We start from the raw sequence: 22,781 nt of genomic DNA, 5'->3' as shown, positions 1-22,781 counted from the left end.
TGAAGCCTGAAACACTTAACACACAGATCATGACATCAAATGGTATAAAGAAAAATAAAAATATATAATTAAAAGATCTTTAGGAAGCAAGTTTTCAATCATAGAACAAATTTTGGAAGGACTTGGAATATCATGCTAATCATATGAATAAGTGGGTGAAAGACTTGATAAAATTACTCAATTAAACACAATATAAATCATAAAATAATGGTTTATATCACACCTCAAGTCCAAGGTTTCTTATTCTTAAGACCTTATTCACTCACCATTCAAGTCCAAGTGTTCTAAGTGCAAATGCTAGCTTAGCTGCGTTGGATTATGGGTTGCTAGTGCATTGAGAGGCTATCAAACAAGGTTTGGATTCTAGTATATATGTGACGAATAAGGTCTTAAGAATAAGAAACCTTGGACTTGAGGTGCAACTATAAGACGCATCGATAAACAAATAAAACTACCTTGTTAATGCTTCTATTGCATAGATGCGTATTGCGTGCTGTGAAAATGAAAGAAAGGAATTGGATAAGGGCCTATTTAGAGAAAACCGTTAGCGGCTAATCACATTTTAGTCCATATAAAATGTTGTATTTCTAATTCACTATATGTTAATCTTATTATTTTAAAAGACTTAAATCATAATGCAAAAGACAAATTTTATAATCTTCTATAAGGACTAAAGTAATAACATGGAAAGATAAACTTTGTAACTATTTCAAATCTATAGGTTAGATAATGACAACAATTTTAAGGACAGTAACACTTACATTTTAGTAGTATCTTTTTAAGGAGTATCAAAAAAGGATGGTGCTAAAATAATTACAATAGAAGTAAAGTTAATCCCCTGTTTTATAGGTGCCAATGCAATTAGAACAATAATTTAGGCATTAAAAAACATATTGGAAATATGCATCTAATAGCTTCAAAGTTCCACCATACAATTTAAGCTTTAATTACAATTAATAACTTCAAACCAAAGGTCAAAGAACTAAAAGAAGGAAGCTACTTCAAACGCAAATAGACCAAAATAATAAGTACGATTTGTTCTTTGTCAAAATGCAAACCTGAGTTGATTGCTTGATTTTCTTTTACTGTGAAAAATTAAATTTAACCAACAAGAAAAATTCCATCATCCTAGAATCTGTTGTCTCTCATGCGTGCTGTCAAATACTTCAAAGAATGTGAAATTTTAGCATAATTAGGATGTGATATACTTGCAACAAATGAGTTCTTCTTTTGTCCTACAATAATCCAGCTACACTCAGGCATCTTTTAGATTTCTTTCTGTATCATAGTGATCCTCAAAGATCTAGATTCTTTCTAATGTCCTGATGCAGCACACATATTAGAAAGCAATACATATGGGGTAGAATTGTCGGGTTCTAACTTAATAATGTTCGTAGCTGCTTGCTCTCCCCTTATGTCATCACCATGAATTCGGCAAGCTCCCAATAAATTGGCCCAAATCATAGCATTTGGTTCGACATTTAGTTTGTCGATGAACTCTTCAGCTTCTTTGAGATTACCCCAACGACCAAGAAGATCCACAATGCAAGCATAGTGATCATCCCTGGGTTTAATGCCATAACAGTTCACCATGAGATAAAAAATTTGACGGCCCTCAGAAACACACCCAGCATGGCTGCAAGCAGTGAACACTCCGAGGAATGTGACATCATCTGGTGTAACACATGAGTGAACCATCTCATTGAAGACCTTCAGCGTGATTTCTGCATGACCATTTTATGCAAATCCAACTAACATTGTGTTCCAAGGAATCACATTCTTTTTAGTACCCATTTCATAAAAAACTTGCACCGCACTTTTTACATCCCCACATTTAGCATACATAACTATGAGTGCACTGCTGGTTAACTCATGCAAGTCAAAACCAGTATGAAATATTAGAGAATGTATCTATTTCCCATCTTGCAATACCGATAAGAGAGCACAAGCTCGAAGAACTGAAACAAATGTTGCTTGGTCAAGGAAGATACTGTTGTCCCGCATTTCTCAGTATGAATTTATGGCCTCGTAACAGCAATCATTTTGAGTATTCCCAAAAATTAAAGCAGTCCACATAACAATGCTTTTAAGGTTCGAAAACTCTGAGAAAAGTAAGTTGCCATCTGCAATCCTTTGTGAGTCCTTATACATGCCCAACAAAGAGGTACTTAAGAACTCACTACCACATAATAGACCCCTCTTAACTATAGCACAGTGGATCTGCAACCCTAGAATTACCTGAGAACCGTTACAAGCATCTATCAGGCTTGCAAATGTAAGTTCAGATGGCTTGAACCCCAATGCCAGCATCTCACTAAGAAGATTAATAACTTCTTATATTTTTTAGAGCATATCCTGAAGTCAGAGCATTAATGGATACCACGCTCCATTCAGGCATGCTAGAATAGATTTTTCGTCCATCTTCAATGGACCAACATTTAGAATACATGTCAATATGATAACTTCCAACAAAAAGGTTTGTTTCTAATCCTAACTTAACTATCAGGCAATGGAACTGCAATCCTGCTTCTAAAAGCTTAACATTTCCATAAGAGCTAAGTATGCTTGACAAAGCTACCTCGTCAGGTATTATGCCATGTAACCTCATTCTGTTGAACATTTTGAAAGCATCAGTTTCCTCTTCTTCCTGCACATATCCAACAATAATGGCATTCCTAGAAATGTTATCTCGCATTTTCATGTGCTCAAACTATTTCCTAGCTTCCTTCAAAGCCCCAGCCTTAGCATACATATCTACAAATGCATTGTTCACAAATAAATTGTTTGCAAAACTTCTCTTGATAACAACTGAATGCACCTGACGACCAATTTCTAAGCTTTCAAAACAAGCACATGAACTCAAAATGCTAGTGAAGGTAAATTCGTCCGCTTCAATGGTATGTCATGTCATGTCAAGGAATAGCTCCATTACATGATTGAAATAACCATTATGTGCATAAACTCCCAGTGTAACATCCCTTCCAGCAAAATACCTTGCTTAAGTCAGGGTATTTCTACTAGAAAGAACGTTACGTGACCTTTTCTAATATTAACTACTTAATTACTGAGCCTTTATATCGAGTTCGCGTTTTAGTTTTAAGAAAATTCCGGAAAATTTTGTTTTTATTCTTTCAAGACATGTATCAAAGATAAGCATTGCAAATAATAATACAATCATATAAGTATTATTAATAGTAATTCTTATACATAGAAAGTCATATAAACCCAAATACAATACCTACCCCTCTGATAAAATAAAACTTCAAAGGAAAAGAGCGAGGGGACTCTATGAAAGCAATTAAAACCATAAAGAAAACCTACTAATCGCTCGCAGCTTCAAGTTGCGTCTTCAAACCTGTGTCACTGAAAGGGTGGAAAATTTGGGGGTGAGAACCAAACCACATGTTCTCAGTAGAGGTAGAGAATGCCGTGAAAGTAAAGAATAAAGCGCAAATAGTTAATTTCATTCAGATACATCTAAAAGAAAATTAACCTTCTTTAAAAGCATTAGTTAATTATTCAAAATCCTAAACCCATATTTTCTTTATAAAACTCTCAAAAGTTTCCTAGACTGTATGAATGACTAATTTGTTCCAAGCATAGGTTCATTAAGTCTATGCTGAACCAGCTTAATCTTTCATACTTTACTAAACCTCAAACACAAACCAATCACGGCCTCAGGCCTAAGCAATTCAATCAACATCCAATTCACCACAATCCAGTCAATCAGTTACAACCACAAGTAATGAGGTTCAAACACAATCAAGAGCAATTACATCAAGTATAGCAATTAGCAGTTAAACAGAATTATTCACTTAGGCATTCCAATTACAATATACACACCCAAACAATGTCACATAGATGCATATGATGAATGTCTAGTCCTAGTGCAGGCCATGAGCTCATGTGTCGGTTAGCACCTGCCTTCCCGACATTTATCCGGTCACGAGTCCACGATTTCCCGGATACGATTTTCCATTCAAATAAATGCGCATATAATTATTAGCAGCTCTATTGAGACAGCCTCTGCTTTCTACTCGCAGGAAATATACTCTTGGGAACGGAAAATTACTCTTGGGTTGCATTAAGCAACATATATATATAATATCTCTTGGGTTGCATTAAGCAACAAATATATATAATATCTCTTGGGTTGCATTAAGCAACAAATAAGCAAACACTATCTCTTGGGTTGCCTCAAGCAACAAACAGACATCTCTTGGGTTGTTTCAAGCAACAAACAAACATCTCTTGGGTTGCTTCAAGCAACAGATAATCATACAATAAGTACATTACTCTTCCCTTTTTCTTTCATAATTACAAATACGCAAGCGGGACAAGACCCACGCCCTTGCCAACAATCTCATATGCCAAATAATCTTTTCTTAAAAGAATCATGGAAGTTATTATCATTAAATAAACCTTAAATATTGACTTTGATTAAGTCCTTATACTTTTATAAAAATTCGGACATAATCTCCTTTAAAAATAGGACTTAGCCACCCTTACGGGTCCCAACCAAACAATCCACCAAACTCTTTTTAACCTTTCCAATATCAATTCAATTCAGAAACAAGCAAATTCCAACATTGAAACAGCCATATTTCACTAAGGTTCATCTTTAGTTTTATGAACTCATAACTCTTACTCAAGCATTCCCAGCACCCTATCTTCTTTTCTGTTTTTAATATAGCAAATGAACTCGGAATTGCGCAAACTTTATGTCCAGGCGTTCGTCTTAAAATAAGCTTTCTAACAAACCAAAGATCATAATTTTCTGGTTTCTCTAGCCTTAGGAATAAAGGAAAAACCGAGACTGCTCTGCAGTGAGTAAAACCAGAAAAACAGCAGCAGCATGTGATATTCAAAATTCAATATAAAATCCAAGTTAAATCCAATGACTTTGAAAATTAATACAGTTCAACTACACTCATCCAAGTTTCTTTTCCAATTGGTTTCAGGTTAATATCATTTTTAATGAAGAAGTTATATAACCTAGAAGCTGACTAATTTTCTGCAAAATTCTGTTTTAAAAGTTAATGAACTTATCTTCTTCCAAGTCCCATAACTTACTCATTAAAACATGGATAGCCCTGAAATTTACTTCACATATGCTAAACATACTTAATTTTTACTTCCAATTGGTTGCACCTCGATATCCAACCAGGTTCAAAAGTTATAAACTTCCAAATTTACTGATTTAAGAAAACAGAATCTGGCCTTTGCTGCATAATGCATCGTATTTCAAAAATTTGTATCTTTTAAACCGCAAGTTCAACCATTCTGAAATTTTACGACATAAAAATAATAGGACTAAAGTTTCATTTAAAATTGGTTCCATTTCAAAATTCCAAGTGCAGAATTTCTATTAAAGGAATCAAGTTGCTGCTGTGTTAAACGTTCTGCAGAAAAACCAGATTTGACATCCCCAATTCAAAAATTTACCATAAATCATAAACTTAATGAAAAAGTCTCAAATTTACCAGTTTAGTTCCTTGTATCCCCAAGTTTAACCCAGATTTGGTTTCACGCAATTCCGATAAACACAGAATTAGTTATAGCTTTTCAAAACTGCTGACTCAGTTTAGAAGTTATGCAGAAACTCAGATTTTGGAATTCAACTTTAGAAAATCATAACTAGTTCTCTAACTGATACGAAACCTTAAAAATTGAATTTCCACAATTACACTTAATATAATTTACTTAACATTTCAATTCTTATAATTTCAGTCACTATAGAGTTACTAACTCACTTTCAAAGTTGCCGTTTAATTTCAAAGCTCAGCTTGTTCAGCAAGTAATTCAACATCTCAAATTCAATCCTTTAAACATTCTCTAAACCCAATTCCAGTCAATCATCAACTAAATCCATCACCGATAGAATAATTATAAAACCATCTCAACAGCAACAATTCCAACATAATCCATCAAAATTCAGAATTTTCATCAATCACTCTTCAACATTTCATATTCCACCCATGATCAATCAATTCCACAAAATCCTCAATTTCAATAAATTCACAGCCACAATTCAACATCCACACAACCAATCAATTTCGCTATCAATAATTCCAATTATACTTCACAAACACATTTTAGCATTCATATCATCAATTAATCACTCACAACAATTAAGACTATTTGCAGATTACTCAATAAACCTTGCGGGCATTCTAAAATTAAAATCATTTTAAACCCCCTACCTCGATGTCGCAATTACAAGAGACCGTTGGCAGAATTGTTGCGAGACAGCTGGCTGTACCTCTACTAGTCACGCAACCGTTTCTGCCCAGAAAGCAGCAGCACTACATCTCAACACAACCGGGACGGCAGTAGCATTAACTTCCACAACAATGACCATGGTTGCAGTGAAATGAAGATTTCGAATTCAATGGAATCGAAAGGCAGAAACAGCTCTGGTAATTTAAAACGGAGCACAGGCCAAATTTAAATTAAAACAAGAACAAGCAATTTAATAAGAAATCGGCAGAATAGAGCGTGCAATTGGAGCAGAAATAAGGGGAAAAGGCTAACCCAGGCCAATGGATGTTAAACCTAAGTATAGCGGAAGCAGGGCAGCAGCGATTCCTAGCAGCACCCCGCGGTGGTTCCGGCAGCAGCAACACCCCGCCAGTAACTCCATGGAGACAAGCTCCAACAAACATAACATAGTCAAGAACATCAGAGGTAGATACTGGGTATTTACAGAGCGGCAAAGGTTCAGAGATGGTGGTTCTCATGGCTAGGGTTTAACTGACTCACCACTATTGATGGCGGCGACCGAAGATTCCGGCAGCGGCAGCGGCAGAGGAATGGTCCCTCCTCGGCGCGTCACTCTCTCACACACGTCTCGTCCTCTTCCTCTGTGACAGCATCAACGAAACCTCTTCTCCCATGTTCGTTTCCCCGCCGTGGTGGTAGCGGCTTCCCCTAAAAGCAGCGCTGACGATGGAACTTCCTTCCTTCACGCGGTGCTTCTCTACTTCGATCACCCTCTCCTCTATAACGGCTAGGGTTTGGTGGTGTGGCGGTCAGAAAGCTGCGACGGTGGCTGTGTTCATCACCGGCAACGCCTCTTCCTTCCCTTCCCCTGTCCTCTCCTCTCATCCTCTGGCTCCCTTTGGTTCGGACTCTCCCTCTCCGTCACTCCCACTCTAATTTTGGCTTCCCCTTTTATTTTGCTGTCCACATATATATGATATACATTCTTTTGAAGATAAATGGTAAGGATGGGTAAACGTGGGGTTATAAGGAGGAGATGAGTATACCGGTGCGTGTGTGTGTTTAATTGGTTAGGAAGGACACGTATTAGATACTAACAGTACGTATAAAATAAGAAACATAAGACTAAGAAAAATATATATATACGAGTAATTTAACAATTTTACAAAACATTTATGAGAGGATAACAATTTAGAATTTAAATATAATGCTATAAAAATTACTTTTAAAGTGCATAAGATTTTATTTATCAATATATCAATGAGTTCAAACAATTATTTTTAATTTAAATTATAGAATAAGCATACTAATTACATTTTATAAAATATAGTTTAAACTCAATACTAATTATTCAAATTAAATGATATAATTCTTTATTATTTTTGTATCACCGAAACTTTAATTTCTATTTACAAAATATCTAATTATAATAAAATTACTTAAACTTTAAGTATTTATAAAAATCCATTTAATCATTCCTAATAAATTAATCTCTAGGAGCTCAAATTAATAAAATAAACCATAATTTATTCATAATAGAAATTACTTAAATTAAATTATATAATACTTCCATTACTAAATTTTATTTCCAAAGCATATGAAATAACCAATTATAAAAATTACATAAGAATATTGATTAACTTAAACTCCAAATATTAATAAAACTAATTTAATTATTCTTAATCGACTAATTTATAAAATAAGATATCAAATTAATAAAATAAATCGTAATCCTTTTAGAATAATAGTTACTTGAATTAAATCATACAATTCTTTTTTATTTTTCAATTACTAAAATTATACAAAATATTCCATTATAGAAAATTACTTAAGAATCTTATTTGATTTAAAATGAAATTATCTCCGAATCTATTTAATTATCTCCAATAAAATAATTTCTAAAATTATAAAGTTTAAACTTAATAAAATAAAATCACAATTTATTTATAATTAGATTTTCAAAAATGCGGGATGTTACACCCAGCATGGCATTCCAAGTGACCATATTTTTCTCAGACATGACATCAAATACTTGCTTTTCAGCATCTAACATTTCGCACTTCCTATACATACTGATCAAAGAACTTTCCACATATATACTAGAATCCAAACATTGTTTGATAGCCTCTCAATGGACTAGTAACCCAATCCAACGTAGCTAAGCTGACAATCACACTAAGAACACTTGCCAGCGTGGACCTTGAGGACTTTATACCACACTTTCTCATTTTGAGAAAGAACTCAAGGGCCTCCTTGTGATAGCCCCTCTTAGCATGACCAGAGATCATCGCATTTCATGCCACAACATTGCTAGTGTGCATGTCTCGGAACAATTTACAAGTATCATCTAGCTTACCCAAATTCACAAGAGCATTGAGAACAGTCACGAAAATAACCTGGTCAGGAGAGCAGCCAGCTATCTTCATTTTGTCAAACGATTGGAGGGCGTCTTACGGTAGCCCAGCTCGAACATAACCAGAAATCAAAGCCGTCCAAGAAACAGTGTCCAAGTGGATTGTGGCGTCAAATATGGTGCTAGCATGGTGGAGAAAGCAGCATAGAGATCGATAAAAGTACCCTGGCCGAACGAATTGGACTCAAAACCTGCCTTGATCATGCAGGAGTGAAGCAGCGTGCCGAATTCAACATTCATGAGCTTTGAACAAATAAAGAGTGTGAATTGGTCAGGCAACTGCATGAAACACATCATAGAAATGAAATAACAGAGTGTATTTTTGAATAACCCCTGCCTTGAGTACATGGAAATGATAGAATTATAAGCGGATAAATGTCTCTGAAGGGGATGGAGCTGGTGGAAGAGCCTCTGAGCAAAAGGGACATTGCCGGCAGTGGTGTAGAGATCGATGGTGGCACTTACAAGGAATCCATAAGAGGAAATGTCGTGTGCTTGAATAACCTTTGCCATTTTTCCGTCGCTGTGGTTAGGAATATTATTGAACACATGGTAGCTGTGATGGTTATGGGAATTGGTTTTAGTTTGTCGTAAGCGGAAGCAAATGCGGAGAAGGTCGTCGTAGACTTGTAAGATGGAAGGAGGAGAAGGGGAAGGGCAGTGCTGAATGGTGAGTGAATAAGGGCTTAAGAATAAGAAACCTTGGACTTGAGGTGCAACTGCAAGACACATCGACAAACAAAAAAACCTACCTTTTAATGCTTCTATTGAATAGATGCGTATTGCGTGCTGTGAAAATGAAAGAAAGGAATTGGGTAAGTGTCCTATTTAAAGAAAAGAGTTAGCGGCTAATCACATTTTAGTCCATATAAAATGTTGTATCACTAATTCACTATATGTTAATCTTATTATTTTAAAAGACTTAAATCATAACGCAAAAGACAAATTTTATAATCTTCCTTAATGACTAAAGTAATAACATGGAAAGATAAATTTTGTAACTATTTCAAATTAATAGGTTAGGTAATGACAACAATTTTAAGGACAGTGACACTTACATTTTAATAGTATATTTTTAAGGAGTATCAAGAAAGGATGGTACTAAAATAACTACAATAGAAGTAAAGTTAATCCTTTGTTTTATAGGCGCCAATACAATTAGAATAATAATTTAGGATTTAAAAAACATGTTGAAAATGTGCATCTAATAGCTTCAAAGTTCCACCAGACAATTTAAGCTTTAATTACAATTAATAACTTCAAACGTAAAGGTCAAAGAACTGAAAGAAGGAAGCTACTTCAAATACAATTAGACCAAAAACTATAAAAAACTTATAAAATTTATTCATATTCAGTCTTTCCAAGTCCCATTTAAAATAAACACACACAAATACTCCAAAACAATGAGCATAATGATTATTCCAATTTCCAAATGCAATTATTAGATAATGTAACCCTATTACAAGTACTTAATAAGATTTTTAATTTTGAGTTATTACCAAGCTAAGGTAATATTAATAATAGTTTTGTCCAGTGATTCCACTTCCTCTTTGTCACAAACTCTACCGGCATAAATATAAGCATGTGGGGGCCATGTTCACAAAATTTGGTGTGTCCCACATTCCTTCCCTATATTATTTTTTCCCCAACTTGGATGTACCTATTCTTAAGATTTAATATGAGACATTAGGGAAGAATAAAATAAAAGGAGAAATCCTTCAATTATAATATATATAAGATATGGCTCCTAATTATATTAAATCACCAATGCATATGTAATGAGAAAACAAATAAATCAGTGCAACATCATAGAAACAAGGAGCTCTTGCTTCTTGCAGTGTGAGTCACTAATTAAAAGTTTAGAACTTATTTCACGTGGATTGTTAAAGTGTTAAAAGTCAAGAAAAATATAGTTAGGAATAAAATTAGAGGAGCTTAATCCAGGTAACGTGAGGGTTTACTTTTTATTTTTTAAGTTCTAACCAGAAACTTATATTCAAACACATGAAATGCATAACAAATTTACAACAAACAGTTCATAAGTAATGCAAATAATAATATAATTCTTTCCATTTGCGAGAAAGCAGTAACAATGGAATATATGTATGATTTGTTCTTTGTTAGAATGCAAATATAAGTTGATTACTTGATTTCCTATTACAGTGAAAAATTAAATTTTGTCTTTTTTCTAGAATCTGTTGTCTCTCATGAGTACTGTCAAATGCTTCAAAGAATGTGAAATTTCAGTATAATTAGGATGTGATATACCTGCAACAAATGAGTTTGTCTTTTTTCTTACAACAATCTAGCTAAACCCAGGCATCTTTTGGATTTCTTTCTATATCATAGTGATCCTCAAAGATCTCACTTCATTCCAATGTCCTGATGTAGCATACATATTAGAAAGCAATACATATGGGAAAAAATTGTCAAGTCCTAACTTTATAAGGTTCTTAGCTGCTCGCTCTCCAGTTATGTCATCACCATGAATTCGACAAGATCCTAATAAATTAGCCCAAATCATAGCATTCGGTTTGACATTTAGTTTGTGGATGAACTCTTCAGCTTCTTTGATATTACCTCAACGACCAAGAAGATCCACAATGCAAGCATAGTGATCAGCCCTGGGTTTAATGCTATAACAGTTCACCATGAGATAAAAAATTTGACGGCCTTCGAAAGCCCACCCTGCATGGCTGCAAGCAGTGAGCACTTCGAGGAATGTGACATCATCTGGTGTAACACATGAGTGAGCCATCTCATTGAAGAACTTCAGAGCGCTTTCTGCATAACCAATTTTTGCAAATCCAACTATCATTGAGTTCTAAGAAATCACATCCTTTTTAGTACCCATTTCTTCAAAAACTTGCACATTACTTTTTACATCCCTACATTTAGCATACATGTCTATGAGTGCACTGCTGGTTAACTCATCCAAGTCAAAACCAGTGTGGAATATTAGAGAATGTATCTCTTTCCTATCTTGCAATGCTGGTAAGAGAGGACAAGCTCGAAGAACTGAAACAAATGTTGGTTGGTCAAGGAAGAAACTATTGTCCTGCATTTCTCGGTATGAATTTATGGCCTCGTAACAACAATCATTTTGAGTACACCCAGAAATTAAAGCAGTCCACATAAGAATGCTTTTAAGGTTCAAAAACTCAGAGAAAAGTAAGTTGGCATCTGCAATCCTTTGTGAGTCCATATACATCCCCATCAAAGAGGTACCTAAGAATCTGCCTCTTAACTATAGCACAGTGGATATGCAACCTTAGAATTACTGGAAAACCCTCACAAGCATCTATCAAGCTTGTAAATGTAATTTTAGATGGCTTGATCCCTAATGCCATCATCTCACTAAGAATATTAATAGCTTCTTTTATATTTTTCAGAGCATATCCTAAAATCAGAGTATTCATGGATACTACACTCCATTCAAGCATGCTAGAATAGATTTTTCGTGCATCTTCAATGGACCATTGTTTAGAATACATGTGAATCAGAGAACTTCCAACAAAAAGGTTTGTTTCTAATCCCAACTTAACTGCCAGGCAATGGAACTGCAATCCTGCCTCTAATAGCTTAACATTTCCACAAGCACTAAGTATGCTTGCCAAAGCTACCTCGTCAGGTACTATGCCATGTAACCTCATTCTGTTGAACATTTTGAAAGCATCAGCTTCCTCTTCTTCCTGCAGGTATCCAACAATAATGGCATTCCAAGAAATGTTATCTCGAATTTTCATGCGCCTAAACTGTTTCCTAGCATCCTTCAAAGCCCCAGCCTTGTCATACATATCTACCAATGCTTTGTTCACAAAAAAATTGTTTGCAAAACTTCTCTTGATAACTACTGAATGCACCTGACGACCAATTTTTAAGATTTCAAAACAAGCACATGAACTCAAAACGCTAGTGAAAGTAAATTCGTCCGGTTCAATGGTACGTCATGTCATATCAAGGAATAGCTCAATTACATGATTGAAATAACCATTCTGTGCATAAACTCCCAGCATGGCATTCCAAGTGACCATATTTTTCTCAAATATGACATCAAATACTTGCTTTGCAGCATCTAATATTTCGCACTTCCCATACAAACTGATCAAAGAACTTTCCACATATATACTAGAATCCAAACCTTGTTTGATAGCCTCTCCATGGACTAGTAACCCATAATCCAACGCAGCTAAGCTAGCAATTGCACTAAGAACACTTGCCAACGTGAACCTTGAGGACTTTATACCACACTTTCTCATTTCGAGAAAGAACTAAATGGCCTCTTTATAATGGCTCTTCTTAGCATGACAAGAGATCATCGCATTTCATGCCACAATATTGCTAGTGTGCATGCCTCAGAATAATTTACAGGCATCATCCAACTTACCCAAGTTCACAAGAGCTTTGAGAACAGTCACAAAAACCACCTGGTCAGGAGAGCAGCCAACTATCTACATTTTGTCAAATACCTGGAGGGCGTCCTGCAGTAGTCCGGCTCGAACATATCCAGAAATCAAAGCCGTCCAAGAAACAGTGTCCAAGTGGACTACGGCGTCAAATATGGTGCTAGCATTGCGGAGAAAGCTCGATTTGGCATAGAGATCGATTAGAGCACCTTGGCAGAACGAATTGGACTCAAAACTTGCCTTGATCACGCATGAGTGAAACAGCGTGCGAATTCAATATTCTTAAGCTTTGAACAAACAGAGAGCGCTATAACGAGCATGAATTGGTCAGACAACTGGCCAAAACGCATCATAGACACGAAACAATGGAGTGCATTTTGGAATAACTGTTGCCTTGAGTACATGAAAAAGATAGAATTATAAGTGGATAAATGTCTCTGACGGGAATGGAGCTGGTGGAAGAGCCTCTGAGCGAAAGGGACTTTACCGGCAGCGGCATAGAGATCGATGGTGCCACTTGTGAGGAAGCCATCAGGGGAAATGTCGTGCTTGATGGCGTATGCATGAATAGCTTTGGCCATTATCCTGTCGCCATGGTTGGAAATATTGTCGAACACCTGATAGTCGTGATGGTGATGAGTATTAGTTTTAGTTTGTTGTAAGTAGAAGCAAATGCAAAGAAGGTCGTCGTAGACTTGTGAGATGGTAGGAGAAGAAGGGGAAGGGCAATGCTGAATGGTGAGTGAATAAGGTATTAAGAATAAGAAAACTTGGACTTGAGGTGTAACTGCAAGACGCATCGACAAACAAACAAAACCACCTTGTTAATACTTCTATTGCATAGTTGCGTATTGCATGCTGTGAAAATGAAAGAAAGGAATAAGGGTCCTATTTAAAGAAAACAGTTAGCGGCTAATCACATTTTAGTCCATATAAAATGTTGTATCACTAATTCACTATATGTTAATCTTATTATTTTAAAAGACTTAAATCATAACGCAAAAGACAAATTTTATAATCTTCCTTAAGGACTAAAGTAATAACATGGAAAGATAAACTTTGTAACTATTTCAAATCAATAGGTTAGGTAATGACAACAATTTTAAGGACGGGTGACACTTACATTTCCGTAGTATCTTTTTAAGGAGTATCAAAAAAGGATGGTACTAAAACAATTACAATAGAAGTAAAGTTAATCCCCTTTTTTTTAGGTGCCAATGCAATTAGAACAATAATTTAGGCTTTAAAAAACATATTAACTAATAGCTTCAAAGTTCCACGAGTCAATTTAAGCTTTAATTACAATTAATAACTTCAAACCTAAAAATCAAAGAACTGAATGAAGGAAGCTACTTCAAATGCAATTAGACCAAAAACTATAAAAGCTTATAAAATTTATTCATATTCGGTCTTTCCAAGCCCAACTTAAAATAAAAACACAAAAATACTCCAAAAAAATGGGCATAATAATTTTTCCAATTTCCAAATGCAATTATTAGATATTGTAACCCTATTACAAGTACTCTATAAAATTTTTAATCTTTAGACATTACCATGTGTACGTAATATTAGTAATAGTTTTGTCTAGTGATTCCACTTCCTCTTTGTCACAAACTCTGCCGTCATAAATATAAGCATGTGGGGGCCTTGTTCAAAAAATATATATATATATATAAGATATGGCTCCTAATTATATTAAATCACCAATGTACATGTAGTGAGAAAACAAATAAATCAGTGCAACATCATAGCAACAAGGAGCTATTGCTTCTTGCTGTGTGAGTCACAAATTAAAAGTCTAGAACTTATTTCACGTGGATTGTTAAAGTGTTAAAAGTCAAGAAAAATATAGATATGAATAAAATTATAGGAGCATAATCCAGGTAACGTGAAGGTTTACTTTTTATTTTTTAAGTTCTAACCAGAAACTTATATTCAAACACATACATATGCATAACAAATTCATAATAAACAGTTCATAAGTAATGCAAATAATAATATAACGCTTTCCCTTTGCCAGAAAGCTAGAACAATGGAATATATGTACGATTTGTTCTTTATCAGAATGCAACTCTGAGTTGATTGCTTGATTTTTTATTACTGTAAAAAATTAAATTTAACCAACAAGTAAAATTCCATCATCTTGGAATCTGTTGTCTCTAATGAGTTCATTCAAATGCTTTAAAGAATGTGAAATCTCAGAATAATTAGGATGTGATATATCACCTGCAACAAATGAGTTTGTCTTTTATCCTACAATAATCCAGCTACACCCAAGCATAATTTGGATTTCTTTCTGTATCATAGTTCTCCTCAAAGATCTAGCTTCATTCCAATGTCCTGATGCATCATACATATTAGAAAGCAATACATATAGGGAAGAATTGTCAGGTTCTAACTTAATAAGGTTCTTAGCTACTCGCTCTCCCCTTATGTCATCACCATGAATTCGGCAAGCTCCCAATAAATTGGCCCAAATCATAGCATTCGGTTCGACATTTAGTTTGTCAATGAACTCTTCCGCTTCTTTGAGATTACCCCAGCGACCAAGAACATCCATAATGCAAGCATAGTGATCAGCCCTGGGTTCAATGCCATAACAGTTCACCATGAGATAAAAAATTTGACGGCCCTCGAAAACCTACCCTGTATGGCTGCAAGCAGTGAGTACTCTGAGGAATGTGACATCATCTGGTGTAACACATGAGTGAGCCATCTCATTGAAGACCTTTAGAGCGCTTTCTGCATGACCATATTTTATAAATCTAACTATCTTTGAGTTCCAAGAAATCACATCCTTTTTAGTACCCATTTCTTCAAAAACTTGCACAACACTTTTTACATCCCCACATTTAGCATACATGTCTATGAGTGCATGACTTGTTAACTCATCCATGTCAAAACCAGTGTGAAATATTAGAGAATGTATATCTTTCTTATCTTGCAATGCCGATAAGAGAGCACAAGCTCGAAGAAATAAAACAAATGTTGCTTGATCAGGTAAAATACTGTTGTCCCGTATTTCTCGGTATGAATTTATGGCCTTGTAATAGCAATCATTTTGAGTATACCCAGAAATTAAAGCAGTACACAACAATGCTTTTAAGGTTCGAAAACTCTGAGAAAAGTAAGTTGGCATCTGCAATCTTTTGTGAGTCCATATACATGCCCAACAAAGAAGTGTGGGTGAGAAGATAGAGTCTGAAGACCCCTTTCTAGTAGAATTATTCGTCATCCCCTGATTCTATGAAACTAAAGCCTTTATATAGGCTCTCCTAAATTACAAACTTAAATGAAATTGAAAGGAAATTACAATGAAATGAAAATGAATTATTCTAGATGCTTCTTGTGACCTTGATTGGTTGACAATTGTGGCTTGAATTAGAGTTGGAGTGGACTTTGTTGAAGGTTGGGGCTGGAAGAAGAAGTTGGCGTGTGGGTTCAAGTGTCACGCGCAATAGAATTTGCTCTTTGGATTGTGACCCACTTTGTAACGTTGAAAGTATGGAGTTATTTGGGTCTCAATTGAATGTCTACTATAAAGTATTATATATTGTTAGAAAGCCCTGAATGTCAGATTTCTAACGGCACTAAAATCAACTCATTTAGACCTCTGTAGGTCATGTTATGCCCATTTGAAGTTAAAGAGGTCAGTCTGCCGAATACCCCGGCATGCCACGCCCATTCTCGGCGTGCCATGCCCTTGTGTTGTGAAACTGGCGTGCCACGCCCATTCTTGGCATGCCACGCCTTCAATAATGCACTAAATCTTCCTCTCTGGCCATTAGAACTGGCGTGTTACGCCCAAGACCTGGCGTGCCATGCCCATTTTAGGAAAGGGATTGGCGTGCCACGCCCTCGAGCTGGCGTGCCAGGCCCAGTTTTTGCAATTCTGAAATGATGGCCTTTTTCACCTCTATATTTAACGTACACCATATAATGTTATATATCATTGAAAAGTTCTTGATGTCATCTTTCCGACACACCAAGATCACATCATTTGAACCTCTACAACTCAAGTTACGCTCCTTTGAAAATGAAGAGGTCAGGCTGGTAACTCTGCAGGGACGTGTTTTGCTCCTTGTATTTTTGGGGACAATATCTTCCTCAATTCCAGTATCCACTATAAAGTGTTATATATGGTTGGAAAGCTCTAGATTTCTACTTTCTAATGGCACTAGAGTCACTTCATTTGGAGTTGTGTAGCTAGAGATATCTTCATTTGAATTGGATGAGGTCAGGCTGGCATATTCCCCTGCGTGCCACGCCAATGCTTGGCGTGCCACGCCCATAGTGGGGCTCAAAATCGCTCCTCTGGAACTTAAGCCTGGTGTGTCATTCCCAAAACACCAAGTGGCATGCCTCTTTGAGATCTTGGCTTCCCATGGTTGGCGTGCCATGCCCAGAGCTCCAAGTGGCACGCCCATTGTGTTGTGTTAAGCAAACCTTCTCTCTTTCGTTGGCCTGGCGTGCCATGCTAATGCTTGGCGTGCCATGCCCATAGTGTTGGATCAAAATCACCCCTCTGGAACTCAAGCTTGGCATGCCACGCCTAAGAGTAAAACCCGGTTAATTAATGGCTAATTAGCCTATAAATGAGAATTTATTCTAGATAGCCCAAAATGTGATTTTTGTGGCTAAATGTGATAGAGGAGATTGAGACGAGAATTTTGGTACCAATTTTATAGAATTCGGACAAAGATTGGACCGAACGGGCCAAACCGGGCCAACCAGACCCAAAGTGGGCCTTTGGCCCAACATATCTAAACCAAAACCCTAGTTTTCAGCACTCTCTCTCCTCACACAACACTAATACATGCTGAAATTGAAGAGAGGGGAGGAAGAACACTCTCTCAAGTTCTTTCTCCCACTTGATCTTCAAACCACCATAACTTTTGATCTAGAGCTCCGGTTGCCGCTCCGTTTGCGGCCACGCGTTCACCGCGGAGAGCTCTACAAAACCCATACAATTAATTTTGAGGTAAGCTACGTTTTACTCTTCGAAATTCCAGCCTTGTTTTCGAGTTTTATGAGCAAAAATGTTGAGATTTTGGGCTCTTTGATGTTATAGGACCCAACTCTCTTGAAGGAGAAAGTTAATATTGTCTCCTTGGACCTTAGGTGTGGTAAAATTCTCAACTCTAGTGTAATTTTGTTGTTCTATGATGTTTGGGTATTGAGATGTTGTGTATGAGTATGATGATTGTGGCTTAGGTTGTGTATATGTGAATATTGGAGCTTGATTAGTGATTTTGAAAAGCTTGGAAAGGGTTTGGTGGTGAAAAATCTGTTCTTGGAGGTGTTGAGGCCTTGAGAGCTTGTGGATAAGTGATTTGGAAGTGCTCCGGTTGAGCTTGGGAAATCGGCTAAGGTATGGTTTCGGTTTTCCGTATCTAATATTTAATGTGGTAGGAAATACTTATGTATAATGATGGTTGATTGGGAATAGTATTGTTGAGAATTGGCATGAGGAAGAGTATATGATATGTCAATATGTTTGAGTTTGAGCCACTTGGGTGAAGTGGGTTAGAATGATGAGATAGCGATTTTGTAAATTGTGGTAATGTGTCAATGTGTGAGTTGAGGAGGCTTGATGTTGAATTTGATGTATATTGATTGATTTCAAAGAAAAGGGATGAAATTGGCATGTTTTGATTGGTTTTGAAAAGAGTTGAAAATGGCATGTTTGAAAATGGCACTTTGTGGTTTTTATGAAAAACATGGTTTTCGGGCATACTTTGACGGGACATAACTTGGACTACGGATCTTTGTTTTGTGCCAAATTTGTTTAAAAATGAAATTGGATCCGGGATGTCCATGCCGTTCGAAGAACGGGTGAAAAATGATTTAAAATGAGGAAGTTATGTCCGTTGGAAGATTGGGGTTTAAATCTGTGAATTCTGTAGCTTTTAACTTAGAAAATTTTTAGCAGAATGACCCCTCGCGCGTAGGCGCACTTGGCGCGTATGCACCGTTCTTCCAGGAAAATGCCATCCACGTGCGCGTGTGATGTGCGCGGGCGTGCTGATTGTGCTGCACCCAATGCCCAGCCATTTTCCAGAGAGTTGTGCGAAAACTGTGCCAGCTTTGTGCCTCGGGCACGAGAGTACCCACGCGTACGCGTGGTTGACGCGTGCGCGTCGTTTGGCTATTTTTCAATCCACGCGTTAGCGTGCGTGACGCTTACGCGTCGATGAGTTTTAAGGCCATCCACGCGTACGCGTGGCCCTGTTTTCATCCCAAAGTTGAATTTTGAGTTTTAAAAGCCAAATCTCATACTTCTAAGCCTCCGATCTCACCACTTATGTCTTAAATCATTATGATATGTCTAGCTATGAGAAGAAGGGCTAGTGAATGTGGTAACTTGCGAGTGAAGCAAGGAAAAAATGAATGATCAATGAGGATCAAGCATGATTATGTGAGATGCGGAGGATGGTGGTGGAAGTGCTTGTTATGCCATGGGCCGAAAGGCTGTGATTGTTAATGAAACGGCTGGTTATGGATTTAACCGTGAGCCGGGTGGCTGGTTATGGAATTAACCGTGAGCCGGATGGCTGGATTATTGCCGTGTTACGGTGGAGCCATGATTATGGCTATGTATAAATGCATATATATGCTGTTAAATGAATTGTGAATGTTGCACTTTCATTATTGGAGATGAGAGCTTCCCTGGGAGAAAGCAGTGGCTAGCCACCACGTGCTCCAGGTCGAGTCTTGAAGCTCTATTGACCCTATGTCGTCAGGGTGGCCGGGCATTGTGAAATTCCCGGACGAGCTCACCGCCAAAAATATTCACCAGTGATGGTGATGGATAAATATTCACCAGTGATGATGATGGATAAATATTCACCAGTGAGGGTGATGGATATGGATCATGATTATGATCAAGTTATAATGAGCATGACTTAAGTTGGGGAGATACCACAGAGGGACAGTCCACCAGGACTTGTCGGGTTGGCTCTATAACCGACAGATGATATCATCAGCCACTAGGGACAGGCATTCATCATATGCATACTATATGAATTATTTGAGATTGCCTATTTGACTGCATATTACTTGCTAATTGTCTAAATGCCTTAATTGTTCCTACTTGTATATTTCTTGTTTGATATAACTGTGTTTGCTACATTATACTCCTGCTGGTGGTTGGGAGACTGTGTTTGCTATATTATACTCCTGCTGGTGGTTGGGAGGTCTGAAGGAATTGGAAAGGGAAGTATTAGTTAGATTGAAGTATCTTTAGTCAGATGCCCTTTTATGGTTTAGCTTGTTTATAAGCTTTGATATTATTTGGAGGAAGTTCTAGGATTGCCTTCGGTCATTAAATAATACAAACTGTGATGACTCCTCTTATGGGAGATTTTGGAGATTAGGTTTCTGTTTTTGTGTCCCTTTGGGTTTTCTTTGGGGTTTTCCTTATTTTATCATATGTATATATTGCTATGCTCGGACCGGTTATCTTCGCAGCCGGATTTTGAGTCTTGATATTCCTGTTCTTGACACTCCTTTGTATATATATAATCTCGCGTTGGTTATCCTCGTTCGTTACGTTATCGATCGGAGTGTTGTGTTTTCGAGTTGCGATTTTTGTTTACCCCTTTTTCTACAAAGGCTCCTAGTTATAATCAATCATTCATACTACTATACGTACTAAATTTTTAATTTAGAGGTCGTAATACCTTGCCATCTCTGAGTTATGACTTAAGCATAAGACTCTGTATGGTAGGGTGTTACATTATGGTATCAGAGCAGTTCATTCCTGTAGAGCCTGAGGGATGGACTGACTATGCTTCTGTGCATTCTCTGTGTGTGTGTTATGTGCTATTAGTATATCTGCCTGATATAATTGGCATAAACGTTCATGAGCATGCATTTGGGACTTTGAAGCACTAGACTTTCGATATTGAGACTGATCAACTTAATATCAATTGTTTGGTGTGTATAGGAACCAGATGGCACCTCGTGGACACAGTAGAGGTCGTGGGAGAGGCCGTTCTAACCATCCGGGATTGAGCGCCAACTCGAATAATTCGGTAGACCTTGTGGCGGCATTGGGGAGCATGACTGCGGCTATGCAGGCCACTGTAGAGACTCTTGGACAACAGATGAACAACCATGGCAACGACGGAAATGGAGCTCAGGGACCAATAGAGATTAGAACTTTCACTGTGATGGTGAACAAGTGTGGGGTTGCTGAGGAGTGTGTGAAGAAGGCAGCTGTTGATAAAAGAAGTCACAAGGGATCATTTCCACAGAACCGAGGGAAGAGCTTTGCACCTAGAGGTCCGCCTTTCAAGCGGGGAGGATCTTTTAGGAGGCCCAACAATAACAACTCCCAAGGTAAAAGGTTTGGGAAGCAACTACAGAGTGCTCGAGCTTGTGCTAGGTGTGGAAGTCACCATTCGGGAGTCCCGTGCATGGCCGGATGGGGTTTGTGCTATTTCTGTGGTAAGGCAGGACATAAGCTCCCAAGGTGTCCGGAGAAACAGAAACAAGGTGCCGGGGAGGCGCAGCAGACTGGTCGGGTGTTCACCACCTCAGCTATAGGAGCTGAGGGATCTGAGACACTCATTCGAGGTAACTATGAAAAAGCTGGTCAAACTTTAAATGCTTTATTTGATTTGGGAGCATCACATTCATTCATTGCATTTGAGAAAGCCCATGAGTTAGGACTGAAGATTGTAACTTTAGGTTATGATCTAAGAGTGTACAATGCTACCCATGAAGCCACGGTAACTAGGCTAGGATGCCCGGAAGTTTCCTTTAGGTTCAAGCAGCGTGATTTTACTCTTAATTTAGTCTGCTTGCCGATGATCGGTCTTGATTTTATCTTGGGATTGGACTGGTTATCAAAGAACCATGTTCTGCTAGATTGTTCTACAAAGTCGGTGTACTTTATGCCGGAAGATACTGAATGGCCGGTCGTGGTGAATAATTATTACTTGAATTCGATGATGGTGAACTGTTTCGGAACCGAATGTCAGGGTATCATGTTGTTAACTGCGGGCGTTTTGGGTGATGATCAAAGGTTGGAACAGATTCCGATTGTGTGTGAGTTTCCGGAAGTGTTTCTCGATGATATTGATGAGTTTCCACCTAACCGAGAGGTTGAGTTTGCTATTGAATTGGTGCCTGGGGTGGGACCAATCTCAAGTGCTCCTTATAGGATGTCACCGTTAGAGATGAACGAGTTAAAGTTTCAGTTAGAGGATTTGTTAGGAAAGAATTTTATACGACCAAGTGTCTCTCCGTGGGGTGCTCCAGTGTTACTGATGAAGAAGAAGGATGGGAGTATGCGGATCTGTGTGGATTACAGGCAGCTGAACAAGGTTACAATAAAGAATAAGTACCCATTGCCGAGAATTGATGATCTCATGGATCAGTTACAAGGAGCTGGAGTTTTCTCCAAGATCGATTTGCGATCCGGTTATCACCAGATAAGGGTAAGGGGTGAGGATATCCCTAAGACCACTTTCAGGACTCGTTATGGTCATTACGAGTACACTGTAATGTCTTTTGGGTTGACGAACGCTCCTGTGGTATTCATGGATTACATGAATAGAGTTTTCCGTCCGTTTCTGGATAAATTCATTGTTGTCTTCATTGATGACATACTGATTTATTCCAAGACTGAAGAAGAGCATGCGGAACACTTGAGGACCGTGTTGCAGATTCTAAAGGAGAAGAAACTCTATGCAAAAATGTCTTAAGTGTGAGTTTTGGAAGAGTGAGGTGAA

The 22,781-nt window shown here is 37.4% G+C and overlaps 1 long non-coding RNA gene and 3 pseudogenes across 1 annotated transcript; all 4 read right to left on the bottom strand.

Moving 5' to 3' along the window:
- Positions 1–1,034: 1,034 nt before the first annotated feature.
- LOC127741529 (pentatricopeptide repeat-containing protein At3g09040, mitochondrial-like) lies at positions 1,035–2,899 on the bottom strand (annotated as a pseudogene).
- A 257-nt stretch (positions 2,900–3,156) lies between these two features.
- On the bottom strand, positions 3,157–7,419 carry LOC107465253 (uncharacterized). Its single transcript, XR_008002634.1, has 3 exons — positions 6,535–7,419; positions 6,204–6,416; positions 3,157–3,363 (listed from the first exon to the last, which is right to left on the bottom strand). It is a non-coding gene; the product is annotated as an uncharacterized LOC107465253 (long non-coding RNA).
- A 3,797-nt stretch (positions 7,420–11,216) lies between these two features.
- Positions 11,217–13,841, bottom strand: LOC107465239 (pentatricopeptide repeat-containing protein At3g09040, mitochondrial-like; annotated as a pseudogene).
- Positions 13,842–15,157: 1,316 nt separating this feature from the next.
- The window catches only part of LOC107465240 (pentatricopeptide repeat-containing protein At3g09040, mitochondrial-like), a 50,509-nt pseudogene continuing 42,885 nt past the window's right edge, over positions 15,158–22,781 (bottom strand).

Source organism: Arachis duranensis, chromosome 9 (genome assembly GCF_000817695.3).
Source record: "Arachis duranensis cultivar V14167 chromosome 9, aradu.V14167.gnm2.J7QH, whole genome shotgun sequence".
Classification (NCBI taxonomy): Eukaryota; Viridiplantae; Streptophyta; class Magnoliopsida; order Fabales; family Fabaceae; genus Arachis; species Arachis duranensis.
Note: the sequence above shows the minus strand (reverse complement) of the source record. Positions and strands in the feature narration are given on the sequence as shown.